We start from the raw sequence: 14,773 nt of genomic DNA, 5'->3' as shown, positions 1-14,773 counted from the left end.
AAAGAGAACTTTAAATAATGTAATAATAGCATATATAAGGAAGAGCCGTTACCCATAGGGCTGAAATGGAGCACCTAAAGAGAACCTTCAACCCTCCAGGCATGAGATCTAGACCTCATTGGAGAGCTCAGAGCCATAGCTTATTGAATAACAGAAGTTAACTGTGGTGCAAGCTGGCGGAACCAGCTGGAAGACCACCTCCAGAACTTGCTAGAAATCTGTCATGAAGCTGATTGTTGTTTGTTAAGGGCTGAATTGTGACACCTGTGCCCCTCCCCGCCCCCATTTATATGTTAATGTCTTAACCCCTTACTACCTTAGAATACTACTGGATTTGGATGTAGGGTCCTTAAAAATGTAATTAAATTAAAATGAGGTCATTAGGCTGGGCCCTAATCTAATAAGACTATAAGAAGAGCAAATTTGCTTTGTTTTGTTTTGTTTTTTAAAAAGATGACTGGTAAGGGGATCTTAACCCTTGACTTGGTGTTGTCAGCACCACGCTCAGCTAGTGAGCAAACCAGCCATCCCTATATAGGATCCGGACCGATGGCCTTGGTGTTATCAGCACCGCACTGTCCCAAGTGAGCCATGGTCCGGCCCAAGCAGGGGGATTTTGGAAAGTAGTCAATACCTGGGAGAAAAAAATAAAGATGTTTCTCAGTTTTTACCATTTTATTTGGTTTTTTGGTTGCTGGCTGGTATGGGGACCCAAACCCTTGACCTGATGTTACCAGCATCATGCTCTCCCAAGTGACCTAATTGGCCAGACCAGTTTTTATCATTTTTTTTTTTTTTTTTAAAGATGACCGGTAAGGGGATCTTAACCCTTGACTTGGTGTTGTCAGCACCACGCTCACCCAGTGAGCAAACCGGCCACCCCTATATGGGATCCGAACCCGTGGCCTTGGTGTTATCAGCACCGCACTCTCCCGAGTGAGCCACAAGCCGGCCCCAGTTTTTATCATTTTATTTTTTTTTATTTTTTATTTTTTGTCGTTTTTTCATGACCGGCACTCAGCCAGTGAGTGCACTGGTCAGTCCTATATAGGATCCGAACCCGCGGCGGGAGCATTGCCGCGCTCCCAGCGCAGCACTCTACCAAGTGCGCCACGGGCTCGGCCCTTATCATTTTAAACCTAAGAGCAGGACACAGTCTGCACTGCACAGAGTGGTTAACACTTTAATGAAAACCCACAGTCTTTATGGCCTGAAGAATCAAGAGGGCAGAGTTTGACAGAACCACAGCTGCAGAAAAGTGAGGGGTAATGGTATGCATACTGAAGAATATGGGACTATATATATTGATGTTGCAATTTACATTAAAAAGCATGAAAAGAAGATGAATTGAGGGACAGATAGAAGGATGGATAAATATGTGGTAATGCAATTCAGTAAAATGCTAATGGTAGAATCTAGGTGGTGCATATGAGGTGTACTATAAAATTCTATAAATTTTTTTCAACTTTGCTATATATATTCAAATTTTTCCATATTAAAATGTGGGGGGGGGCGAGTTCAATCAATACAGGAATGCTTCGGGTATATGCTGTTGTTGCCTTTGGAAAACCTCTTTAAGAAAGAAACTGCAGAAGGAAAGACTTTGCCCTCATCAAAATCAAATGGTCAAAAACTGAAAGACAGAAAACAAATCAGGAGAAAGCATACGTACACACAAAAAGAAAAGGAATAAATCCAGAGTATGTAAATGTATAACTTAGTCCTATGTGTCAATGACAAAAAAAGCAAGCAACTCAATAGACAATTGGCATAGAAATAGGCAATTTATATATGAGGAAGTATATTAATCATAACATAAGAAATTGATGTTGGACTACATTAAAGTGAAGAAATGTCTCTATCAAAAAGATACCATTCATTCTCTGTAAATTTTTCCCCAAAAGAAAATATTGTACGCAAATATTAAGCTTTGGTTAATGTGCGTTGTTTTAAGCCATTGTTTATAGTAATTTGTTACATATCATAGAAAACTAATACAATCCATTTGGAAAACAGACCTATTATGGTGGAAAATATGCATACCCAATGACCTTGAATCCCACTCTTTGGAATGTATACAGGAATGTGCATATGGGCACCAAGAGTTATGCACAAGTACACAAATATTCATAAAAGCTTTATGTAAAATAGCCTCAAACTAGAAACAATTTAAAAGTCCATCATCACTAAAATAGGTAAATAAATTGCGGTGTATTTACATTAAATCATGAATGAATTCAAGTACACACAACAATATACATAAATCTCACCATGTTGAATAAAAGAAACTAGATTTAAAAAAAATCCTAATCCTGTATAATTCCATTTCTACAAAACTCAAAAAATGGTCAAATCAAACTAATATTAAGAGGAATACTTAGGTGGTGAAAATATAAAGAAAGGCAAGGATTACTATAAGTGTCAGGATATTGCTCCTTTTACAGTTTTGCGAGCTAGGGTTTTGTGATTGAGAAGGGACACAAAAGATTCCTAAGGTTGTGGGGTTTTCATTTTAAAAGTATTCATCACACTTCGTTTGTTTTCTGTACTTAGTTGTGTTATATTATTTTTTAACTACAAAAGCCTTCAAAAAGAAATGACTGAATCGATCTCCACGGAATGCAATTTGGAAATGTACTAGTAATATTCCAATGTGGCATTAACATATTATATCTTTTCTTGTATATTTGTTCTATACTCTGTACTCCTGCCCAACCGAGATAAAAGTTCTGTGAAGATACTACTCAAATATTTGTTGAACGAATGAATAAAAGAGAAAGCTTATTAGGGGAAATGATGGCCACCACATAAAAGTAACACCAACAAATCATAAATATATAAAAGATCTAAACGTCTATGTACCTAAAAAAAAAAGCCTAAAAATCCTTTCCTACGTATCTATCAAAATGGAAACATTTAAATAGCCAGCAGTTTCCTGATTAATATACAAATGTAAGGCAATTTCAAAGATAAGATTGAAAAATTTCTGAGAATGGACGAGAAAGTCTAGAAATAAAGTACAGGAAAGACGGATATACCAGTTATCTACTGCTGTATAACAAACACCTGGAAACACAGTACACCCTCGCACACCGCTGCAGGAGCGCAGAGAAACGCTGACAAGCATTTTGGAAGCGACTCGCGGCCTGGCTGGACCGGGGCCGGCGCGAGGTCCCGCCCATCCTCCCGCCTGGTTCCGCCCTCAAGGTCCCTCGCGCATTCGGCTCTCCTGAGGCCTAACCGCACCCGGCTGGGAGAAGACTAAGACTTCTCCCCCCAAGGTTAAGAGGACGTTGTCGCCACCCTCCCCATCGCTTCAGGCGTTCCTAGGCCGGGCCCAAGTGTCCTCAACCCCTTCCAAGCCCAGGACCGGAAGCGGAAGTGCGCGTTACCAGGGCAGCCGCCATCTTGCCCACCCACCGCCATCTTGACCGCAACCGCCGCTTCGTCGGACCGTTTTCCTCACTGTCTGCCCGTGGGACCGACGGACGGTTTCAGGTGAGGCCCCGCTACTCGGTGGGGCGGGGAGACGGGGCTCTGGGGAGGCGGGGTCTCGGCGGGGACGGGGCGGGGAGATGAAGCTTCTGGGGGCGGAGTCTCGACGGGAGCGAAGAGACCGGGATCTTGGAAGGCGGGGTCTCGGCGCGGGAGGGACGGGGAGACGGGACTCGGGGAGGGCGGGGTCTCATGTAGCTGGAGACCGGCTGGTGGAGACCAGGCCCCTGCATCCTTCTAATCTGGGCAGTTAGTCGGTTTTGGGGATGGGGCGCCGGTGAAATTTACATTAAGGAAGTACCTGTGTCCCTTCCTTATGGAGGAGAGCTTTTACCTGTGACTTTTGCTTTGTGACCACCGTTGAAGTGAGGGTATGTTAAAACTTTTTCGGTTATTTGTGCTTGAGAAATTCATTTGGGAAAATCCTTTACCGGGATTCTAGAGTGAATGTAAGTAAATAAATGTAACAAAACAAAACGAAATAGAATAAGCGAGAATGTAATAAGTCAAGCAAGATTACTCAGCTCTTCCCAAGTGAGCTCCACCTGTCTGTCTCCCAGGGGCCTGTGAATTTCTGTAGAGATCTAGGAAAAAGGAGGAAGCGGGCTTCCTAATATTCGTAGAAGTTAGAATTTACTAACCTTAAAAGAGATGCATTATGAACAAGTGTATTTTTGTCAATGCAGTTAAAAACTCAATTCTCAGTGTGTGTCTGGCGTGGGGGAAGAGAAATAATTCTGGAGGAAATTCAGCAACACAGATACTTGTTTCTAAAAGTAATGTTTCTCACACCTTTTTTCTTGAGAATGAACTATTTCTTAGAAGTTTCAGAAATGACACTGGTGGTTTATATTGTGGACAGGCTTTATTCTTTCCTATATTAATGTTTGTATTGTATTTCTACTGGGTTTGTGCACCTTCTCAATCTAGCGTTGACCTAAAAGAAACTGAACGTATAAAGCATAGGAGTCATTAAGTCAGTATGATTGCAACCGAGGAAACGCATAGGTAAGGTTGCCCTGAGAAATGTGCTCTGAAGGGGACCAGCAGAGTTTAGCATTTTATAATCACAAGAAAGGGGACAGATCAAAGGAGAGAGAGAAGAGGACAGTCCCAATCTAATCGCTCTGTCAGTTTTTCTGTTGGTTGTACGTGAGGTATAGATTTAGGATTGTTATCATGTTACATCTTACATGCAGGGATCTGGGGTAAGGGTTACAAGAAGTATTCTAGGTTATTTTATGACTTCTGGTCTGCTTCTAAGTTAAAGTGGTTCTATGATAATGTTTTTCTAGGACATGGGTGCCTAGTATGCCTGGGCCAGTGCAAAGGCACAGGGACAATTGAAAGAATCATATTACTTCTCCCACAAGGTAACCCATATAGACTGGAGACAGATATGAAACTGATAATGACCTGGGTGCTGTAGGGACATTAAACAAACAAGGAAGCCCCTATTAGGAGGAACTGATAATTTGAGAACCGAAGGATAAGTAGGATTGAACTAGGCAGAGGCTTGGCGCAGGAGGGGGTTTGAGAGGTACAGAATCCCGGAAGCAGGAGAGAGCCTGGTATATAGCATAAACTGAGAAAAGAGAAAGAGGCATTACTGGCTAGATGGGGAATGAGAGAGAGGGAAGCAGAACTAGATGGTAGTTTAAGGAAATTGAAATTCATTGAAGAATTTTAAGCAGAAAGGCAGTATGATTCAGTTTATAATTTAACTAGAACATTCTAGCTCCTGGATTGGGAATAGACTTCAGGAAGGACTAGAGAAGGCACGCAGTCAGGAGAATAAGTCTAGGAATAGCATAATGGTAGCATAGATTTAGATGATGGCTGTAGAATAGGAAAGAAGTAAAAGGATTTAGAAGATGCATAAGAAGTAGAGTTGAAAGGATTTAATTGCGCTTCATTTATTCAGTCACTTTTTTTTTCAGGCAGCTGGCCAATATGGGGTCCACACCCTTGACCTTGACCTACAACACAGTGCTCGAACAAATGGAGCTAACCAGCAGCCCATTTTTTTTCCACTAAAACATAAAGAGCACTTACTGTGTGCCAAGCGTGGTGCTAGCGTGGTATACAGAGTAGAGAAAGAAAAAGGTCACAGGCCTGTACTTAGATTATATTCTAGACAAGATACAAGCAAACACAAATTAAAATGTACCATCCTTATAAGTTCATAAAGGGTATTGAGAAAAATAGATGGAGTTATTAGAGGAGTGGGGAGAGTACTGAGGGAGTAACATTGAATCTGAGACCTGAAAGACAAGAGTAAGAGCAGCCTTGTCATTGAGGGAGGGAATGAGTGTAGGGGAGGGCGGGGGGGGGAAGGGGTTGGGAAGCACTTTCATGGATCCTTGGAACAATTCTTTGATTAGATCTGTAAGGTGAAGGGGTAGGTGTATTACTCTGTTTTCTGTTGCTTATAACACAATACCTGAAACTGAGTAATTTATAAAGAAATGAAATTTATTTCTTACAGTTTTAGAGGGTGGGAAATCCAAGGTCCAGGGAACACATCGTGTGAGGGCCTTCGTTATGGTGGTGACTCTCTACAGCAATGCACAGTGTCACATGGTGTGAATGACAAGGGCTTTTTCATGTGCTGTCCCTATAAAGCCACCATTTTGTATCCATGATAACCCAGTAAACCATTAACTCGTTAATCCATGAATGGATTATTCTGTTCATGAGAACAGATGCCTCATGACCCATTCGATTCTCAAAGGCCCTACCTTTCAAATACCATAATCAGATTTCCCTCTTAACACTGTTACAATGGCGATCAAGTTTCCAACACATGAACTTCTGGGGAACACATTTAACCCATGGCACAGGGTATGTCCAGGATACTCCCAGGTTTCTATTTGGATCAGACGATTATGGAGATGAGGCAAAATGCTTTGGTTCCATGAGAGGATACTGGCAGAAATCCTGGGAGACTAGGGTCAGGGACACTTGGGAAGGGTGGTGAAGGGGAGTGGAGTTTGAGCTGGGAGGTGCTTCCTGCTGGGGCTGTCATTTCCTGCTGGGAAGATCTGGGGGAAGTTCTGCCAAGACTGCAGATAGTGTAGGGTCGGGGAGAAGGAAGTAGGAGAGGGGCTGGGAGCCAGGCAATTCCTTTCTTCTCTCTAGGATTGAAGAGTCAGGGATTAGGGATGATTCTTGAGGCTGATGGTCTGGAAGGGGCATGACAGGCTACATCATTGCTAATCCCCTGTTAAGATCTTTGGCAACTATATTCTTGCTAACCCCATGCCTGCTTTTACTTTAACCCACCTCTGGCTGCGGGGAGGATATCTACCCCTACCGAAAGCTGGCCCTGGGTGGGGGATCCAGGATAAACAGAGATTGATGGGGAAATGCAGTGGCAGTTAGGCTGCTTGGGATCAGTTGCCTAGTTGGGCACCATTTTTGTCCACTGAGGAGGAACAGGGAAAAGGGCTCAGCTTTGCTTTTTCCCTACAGGAGCATGAATTTAAAGAGATATGCACCCTCCTTATGTGACTTCTCTGAGGGGACCCTCAGGAAGGCCCCCCACAGCTGATCCTGGGGCTCTGTGTTCATGCCTTTGGATGATGAGGTCAGACTTTGGCCCCTTGTGAACCAATTGTAGTGAGGATCCTGGGCTAGCAGCCAGGCCCACAGTCCCCTACCTAACAGTTTCTGGAAGGAGTGTCAGGGAGCCTTCTCCTAGTCTTGCAGCAATTTACAGGGCCCCCTGAAGCCTGAGCCCTATCTCTCACCTGTGGAGGCCAGTACGAGTCCCAGGGAACAGAAATTGTTATCCAACACAAGTCCAGCTGCCTGCTGCCAAAACAGAAACAAATGAGCCAAAAGTCAAGTTGTTGGTGAAATAGGAAGGCAACTTTATTCAGGCCTGAGGAGACAGAAAGCTAAGCCATCTCCCTGGTAAACCTGAAGGAGAATAGCCAGACTAAAATCATCTCAAAGACTCGGATTTACTGAGGAGTTTTTAAAGAGGGGGTTGAGGGAATGGACTGTAGGAAGTGAAAAGAAGGAGGAAAGGAGATGTGTAAGGGCCAGGTGGGTGCCCATTCTTGCCAAGGCTCTGTCTGGCTTCTGTCCTTGTCCTTGACCTTAAAAGTTAGGGTCCTGGAGGATTTTGATTTGCTTTGGAGTGGAATCAGCATGGCTTTATTGGATAGTACCTGCCTCATGGCAAGTTTACAGCTCCAGGCTACCTGGAAGACTGCTTTACATTTATATAAATAGTGTCATTCTGCCCCATAACTAAGGTTCAGAATGTCAAGTAACCATGGGAAAAGAGGGAACGCAGAGAAATACATGCTAAGAAAAAACAGTTTTTAAAAAATTTTCCTACAGCTCATGCAGTTTTAGGTCTCAACATGGCTTCAGTCCTGCTCACTCCAACAGAATCAGTCTGGTCCCAGTATCCAAGATGCAGGCAGGCACAGTCAAAGCTCCACCTGACCCACCTTCTCCCTGGTGGGGGTTGGGCCCTGCGTCTTCCCTCTGTGGAGAAAGTAGACCCTAGACCCAGTGCTTTGTTCTACTGGCCAAGCATTGAATTGACCTACTCTGAAATCCTCCCTCCACCACCCACCAAATTCCTCTCCTGCCATTTCTGATGACTTATAATATATAGAAATATAGTTTATGTATATAGTAGATCTCTATAGATAGAGTTGTGTTTTGTGTGTGGCTGTGAAAGGTTTGAATGTTCATTTACAGTATTTGGAAACTAGGGACAAAGACAGTATTAATTACCACTGTACTCTTGCCCCCTGTGGAAAACCTTGCTGTGTGTCCTCTCTCTCTAGGGATAAGTCTTCCAGAAGTACCCTTGGGGATGAGGGTCCCCTTTGTAGTCTTTATGCCATCCTCCTCATTTGTCCTGACCCTGAATTTAAGGGCATTATCTGTGGCTGACCACAAATGTTCCCCTCCACTGCCTTCATGGCTGTGCCTAATGGATTAGGGGCCCAGGGCCACCCCTCCCTCTGAGTGGAGATGGCTGGGTGGGGTGGGGAAGACTTCAGAGGCAGCTGCTTGCTGTTGTGGGTGGGAGGACACTTCTCACAGACCTGGTGACTCCCAGCCATGTCTCTATTTCTATTGAGGGGACCTGGAATTCCTTTCTCCCACAGGAACAAACCTGTGTTGCTCCCTTACTCTGAACTTGGCACAGAGCCCACTTAAGGGGACAAGACAGACTTGACACCATGTAAGTGGCATCAAAATATTTACATCAATATGTAATATATAGTATTATAATTGATTTTTGTATGTTTTTTATCCTGTAAAAATGTTTTGAATAAAGAAAGCTATTTTAAGAATTTATGTATGTATGTATGTATGTATGTATGTATTTATTTATTTTTAAAAGGTGACTAGTAAGGGGATCTTAACCCTTGACTTGGTGTTGTCAGCACCATGCTGTCCCAAGTGAGCCAACTGGCCATCACTATATAGGGATCCAAACCCGTGGCCTTGGTGTTAACAGCACAACACTCTCCCAAGTGAGCCACGGGCAGGCCCTCATTTATTTTTAATTGACACATCATTGTACATATTTACAGAGTACAGTGTGGTGTTTCAATATGTGTACAATGTATAATAATCAAATTAGAGTAATTGGCTGTTTAGGTGAGATAATTTACCTATATATGCTTTTGGATTTTTTATATGTACAGCTGTCATCTGTGAATAATGACAATTATTTTCAATTTCCAATCCTCAAGCTTTTACTTTTCTTTCTTTTTTTAGTCTTACTGTCCTGGCTGAGACTGCTAGTACCATCACCACATAGAAGTGGTGAGGGCTGCCATTCTTGTCTCTTTTCAGATTTCAAAGAGGAATTTTTCACCTTTTCACCAATAAGTTATATTTCCTTTTTTTAAACAACAACAGCTTCTTATTTGGGAAACATTTTAAGCTTACAGAAGAAAGTTGCAATAGTACATTGAAATCCTGCTATGCATTAAATGTGTTCCCCAAAAGTTCATATGTTAGAAACTTGACCCCCGTTGTAACAGTGTTCAGAGGGTGGGAAATCTGATTATGGTATTTGAGAGGTGGGGCCTTTAAGAGGTGATTGGATCTTGAGAGCCTTGTGAATGGATTGATCCACTCATGGAGTAGTGGGTTGATGGTTTAATGGCTGTGGTTCTGATGGTTTTATAAGGAGAGCAAGTGAGGAATTTAGCTCTCTTGCTCAGCCCATTCTTGCCATGTGACTCCCTGCATTGCTGTAGAGAGTCACCACCAAGAAGAGGGCCCCTACCAGATGTGTTCACTGGACCTTGGACTTCCCAGCCTCCACACTATAAGAAATAAATTTCATTTCTTTATAAATTGCCCAGTTTCAGGTAGTCTGTTATAAGCAAAAGAAATGGACTAATATAAATCTCATATGTTCTTTGTCTAGGTTCAGCTTTTGTTAATGTTTGCCACATTTCTTTTCTCTCTATATGTACATAATATGTAAAATAATTACTACTTTTGCTGAACCATGTGAGAGTTGTAGAGAATTCTTAAAGCAAATGTACTTCACAGGGCCTGGTTTTCCAAAGCCTTGCAATTTCAAATATTGACCTTGTGGAGGACTGGAAATTTTCCTCAGGCTATAAAGTCTCTGGTGTAAGATAAAGATTTGTGGCACAGCAAGGTTGCTGGCTCAAGGACAGACTAGTTACTGATTGTTAGGTAAAGATACTGAGAAATTGCTGTAAGAAGGGAATGTTTGCTAGATCAAGCTTTTGTTGGTGGATCACTTAATTGTCTAATGGAATGTCATCTGAGTTGTTTCACTGAAAGGTACCAGCATATATTGTTAAACTATAACCCCACCTATGTTCTCTTCCTGTAACTTCCTGGTCTGAAAAATAAATGTAGGGAGAGAACCCCAATTTGGGGTTAATTTCCCAAGGAAGGGATGCCTCTCACTTGAGCGTTCCAGGAAAGTTAACCACTTCGGGGCTTCTCACTGCTCAGAAGAGATGGGCTTTGAGTAATCCTTTGCGGCTCCATCACCCAGGGGAAATAGGGTGACAAATTCTTGGGGGGCAAAGCAACAGAGAGTAAGTTGAACAAATCATAACACTTTGCCTCTAAAGACATCAGGGTATATTTCCAAAGAACAAAGACTTTCTCTTATATAACCTCAGCCCAATTACTGCCTTCTGGAAGGTGTAGGTTTTTGTTAAAAACATTTTCCCATAAGGAAAATGTTCTTCTTTCCTCATAATGATTTTATCATACTTTTACTGGATCTATTGAAATGATCATATGGTTTTTCTCTTTCAGTCTATTCATGTAATGAATTCCCTTAATGAGTTTTTTAAAGAATATTAAAAGTGTCCTTTCGTCCCTGCATGATTGTGATGGGTTATCCTTTTTATTGATTGGTGCATTCAGTGTCTCATACTTTCTTTCAGCTGTTTGCATTTATGTTCATGAATGATGTTGGCTTATCATTTTCCTTATTGTAACCATTATTATCTGGTGTCTCCTTGCGTTGTGCTGCTCTTTACTGGCAGTGGCGTGCCTTCCCAGAAATCCGTGGGTAGGAATCCTTTGCGGCCCGGATGGGCTGAATTTCCCCAGAGCTAATGTGCAGTTGTTCAAGCTGGTTCTGTGCTGAGGTTTTTCCAACCACAGAGATGTTGTGAATTTGCGCTGATACCCACAGCAGGGTAGACTCGTGTCTGCAAATTCTCCAAAAAGCTTTGCCCCCACAATCCAGCACCAAGACCAAGAGGACCTAGGTCTGTCTCCCTGTCCTCATTTAGCAAGCATTCATGCCAGGGAAGGGTGGCACAGGTGTGTGAAAGCCTTCCTGGAGCACATGTGGGACATGTTGAGACTGGAATTTGGCCTTTGTGCTGTATCCAATAGGAAGCAGTCCAGCAGTTCTTAAGCAGGAAAGGGGTATAATCAGATCTGTAGGGTTTTATTTCTCTCCAAGAGAATTCCATTGACTTCATGGAGTATTATTAACTGTTAGACGTAGAGACACTAGTGGGCAAAGGAACCAGTCTGGAAAACACTAGAATCTTCCAGGTGGGAAGTGATAAAAGCTACAACTTGGGCATATTACGTGCCACTAAAATTAACCTTGTCTTCATAATTCGCACCAGTATTTGCTTGATGCTGTTTCTAAAGATAAAAAGAAGACATTTCATAAGGCTATATATGTTTCATTAAGAACCTCTTCCTGGGGCTAGCCCGTGGTTCACTTGGGAGAGTGTGGTGCCGATAGCAACAAGGCCATGCGTTTGGATCCCTATATAGGGATGGCCAGTTAGCTCACTTGGGAGAGCGTGGTGCTGACAACACCAAGTCAAGGGTTAAGATCCCCTTACCGGTCATCTTTAAAAAAAAACAAAAACCCTCTTCCTTTGGTTGGAAAGAAAGTTGGGAAATAGATGAAATATGAACCTGCAGTTAGTAATGGGAAGGTCTAGAGTTTGCTGTTGGGAGGATGACATGGCAAAAGTCACTTTCATCAGTGAAATTAGCCATGTGACAAGTGCTTAAGCTACATTATTTATTTATTTATATTTTTTTGTGGCTGGCTGTTATGGGAATCTGATCCCCTAACCTTGGGGTTATAAGGCTGTGCTCTGACCAGCTGTGCTACCTGGCCAACTTCTGTGTTACACAAGTAATGCATGAATATGTTGTTTTTGTTGTTTAACATTCAAATAGTTCAGAAATTAAAGAATAAAAATGTGAGTGTTTCCCTTCACTTTCCCCTTGCCAAGTACACATGAAATAGTGTCATACTGTTGTCTGAGGCCAATGGTGGTGTGGCCTCATGGTCATTTTTTAAAATTTTTTATTTTGGTAAAATATACACAACATAAAATTTACCTTTTAGCCACTTTTAAGTGTACAGTTCCATGGCATTAAGTACATTCACAGTCTTTTGCAGCCATCAACACCATCCATCTCTAGAACTTTTTCATCATCCCAAACTGAAATTTTGTGCCCATTAAACACTAACTCCCTGTTACCCCAATTCCCAGTCCCTGGCAACCTCTATTCTACTTTCTTTATGAATTCACTGTTCTAGGTACCTCATGTAGTGATGTTGAGCATCTTCTGAAGTACCTGTTGACCATCAGCGTATCTTTGGAGATATATCTATTCAAGTCCTTGCCTCAAAGTCATTTTTAATGCATGTACATACCTCTCTGTGCATATATATTTTATAAATTATATGTGTATTTATACTTTACCATTAGATCTATGTTTGTTTTTTGTGTTAAACACCATAATTGTATCCCATAGTATGGATATATGATAATTATTTAGCTTCTTGCTATACTATAATGGGTGTTCACTTGGCTCCAGTGTTTACCCATTATGAACAGTTTGTAGTAAACATCCTTGAAAAAAACTGCACGCACACACACATATACATATCTGCATAGGTGCAAGAGTTTCTCTTCACTAAAATCCTGCAAGTAGAGTTAGTTGCTGGTTGAAGGTGTATGGATATTTAAAATTTTTATAGCCATAAATCCAACATTTTTTGCCCCAGCACAGTCCCAGCTGCCATGGGTCTCTGTTTACCCTTTGTCACCTGTAGCTAAGATAGTTTATCTACTTGGTGCTGACAGACAGGTGGCTGCCTGAATCTGGAGCCTAGATAGGGCATCCCTAGAAACCCTGAGGCCTGCTGGTTTACCACAATTTGCAATTACTCCCTACCCCACATCATTCCCAAGAGCTTGAAAATAGGCCTTGGTGCAACCACCGAGCAGCCATAGGAATCACCCTGGGCTCTCCCAAGCCAGGGTGGTGTGGGGCCTCGGGCCTTGGCCATACCACCCCAACATGTGCAGCCAGCCCAGTGATGACCACCAAGCCGTAGCAAGAAGAGCCCCAGGTTCCCAAGCTGGGATGGTAGGGGGTGAGGACTTTTGCCACACCCCTTTGACATTTGCACCCAGCCAGGCAATGACCAAGCTACCACTGGAAGCCCCCTGGTCTCCCCTATGGGACTGAGGGGGATGCCACAGGCCTCAATCCCACCCCTCATCCTTCCTCCTTCCTCCTCCATTTCCTTCCCCTTTCCCCTCTCCCACTCCCTCCCAGCTGTTCTGCAACAACATCCTAGAATGTAAAAAATAATATTAATAAAATTACATTTTCTTTTTTTTGTCTTTTTCGTGACCGGTACTCAGCCAGTGAGTGCACCGGCCATTCCTATATAGGATCCGAACCCGTGGCGAGAGTGTCGCCGCGCTCCCAGTGCAGCACTCTCCCGAGTGCGCCACGGGCTCGGCCCTAAAATTACATTTTCTTTAAAAAGAAAAAAAAAGAAAGTAGACCTTGATGTACCTCTTGGAAAAACCCCCTGCTCTATCAATCCTCTCTCTGGGGGAACTTGCTTTGTGGGGGTGGCCCTGCTGCAGGATGAAATTCTCTTCCCTTCCTGAAACTTCCAGCTGACAGCCCCCTCTTCTTTAGCCAAGGTGTGGGGAGAGATGGGTTAGAGGGATAGACACCCCCACCCTCTGAGTGCCTGAGCTTTTTGGTGGCTGTATATCCCTTTAGTTCAGTGGAAAAACTATGCTATATGTAAAATATGTCAAATTTGCTATATATATGTAAAGTATATTGTATATGATATATAAAATATACGCACATACTAGTTTTCACATACCAAATATATATATTTTGTTCCCCTCAAAACCTTACTTACTTTGCCCTTACCAAGTGGAATCAGGATCTGCTCACCTGCGTGCAAAAAAGCTAGTACACTGACACTGGGATTGCAGTGATAGAAAGGCAGGCGTTTCACTGCAAAGTGCCTAGCAAGGAGGACGGGTTGCCCAAGGTAAAAACCCGAGCTCCTTGATTCCTTGATGACAGGGATTTATATAGGGTGAAATCATGAGTAAGGGCCTTGTTGCATGATTGGCTTGTGGACAGTGCTAAGTTGTGTAATCAACAAGTTATTCTTAGAATCTTCCATTCAGTATGGGTGCTACATTCCAATGGTCAGCTGGTGGTCATGATTTATTGATATAACAGGTGTTGTTTGCCATCATGCAGATTCCACCCGGTTCAGCCAATATATAGCCTAGGGCAATTCTGTTGTCAAGAACTACTGTGTTAAAGAACTTATCTGTTTGTTGTGAAACTATAGCTTGAGTGGTTCATTGGCAATAATTCCCAGAGTCACTGATATATTTCTAACCATAGTTTCCCGAACCAAGGAATAAATATTCTTAGTAATGTAAATCCAGTCCCCTCCCCTTGGTATCCTGGTAGA

The sequence above is a fragment of the Cynocephalus volans genome, chromosome 10, assembly GCF_027409185.1.
Source record: "Cynocephalus volans isolate mCynVol1 chromosome 10, mCynVol1.pri, whole genome shotgun sequence".
Lineage (NCBI taxonomy): Eukaryota > Metazoa > Chordata > Mammalia > Dermoptera > Cynocephalidae > Cynocephalus > Cynocephalus volans.
Note: the sequence above shows the minus strand (reverse complement) of the source record.